Source organism: Microtus ochrogaster, chromosome 7 (genome assembly GCF_000317375.1).
Source record: "Microtus ochrogaster isolate Prairie Vole_2 chromosome 7, MicOch1.0, whole genome shotgun sequence".
Lineage (NCBI taxonomy): Eukaryota > Metazoa > Chordata > Mammalia > Rodentia > Cricetidae > Microtus > Microtus ochrogaster.
In genome coordinates this window covers 69,890,757-69,891,393 of record NC_022014.1, presented here as the reverse complement: position 1 = coordinate 69,891,393, position 637 = coordinate 69,890,757, and positions in this window count along the sequence as shown.

Genomic DNA, 637 nt, shown 5'->3' with positions numbered 1-637 from the left:
AGGTCAGATAGAGAGAAGCAGTGAATTTAAGAGATACAGAAGTAAGAAAGGTAATAAGCCCTGAGGCAAAGGGCGATAAACAGGTTAATTTAGTTTATAAAAGCTATCTAGAAACAGGCCCAAGCTAAGCAGAGCATTCAAAACTAATAATAAGTCTCTGTATCATGATCTGGGAGCTTGTTTATGTCTCAGCTGCAGATGGATTTTTCTTTTCAGTCTTAGATTGAGCTCAGGTTCTGTATCTGCCACTCTACCACTCTGCTGTATCCCCAGCCAGCAGGAGAATTTTTCAGTTAGAATAATTTTTAAATTCCTGTTAAGAATCTAGATCCTGTTTTATCATCAATAGTATTTTGTATTTTCATCACTGGCCTCTTTTTTAGGGAGTTTTTAAATTTTTTTTTTTTTCGAAACAGGGTTTCTCTGTGGTTTTGGAGCCTGTCCTGGAACTAGCTTTTGTAGACCAGGCTGGTCTCGAACTCACAGAGATATGCCTGCCTCTGCCTCCCAAGTGCTGGGATTAAAGGCGTGCGCCACCACCGCCCGGCATTTTTTTTTAAAATAAGGTCTTATGTGGCTCAAGCTTTATCATCGCTAGTTTTTTTTTTTTTTTTTTTTTTTTTTTTTTTTTTTTTTT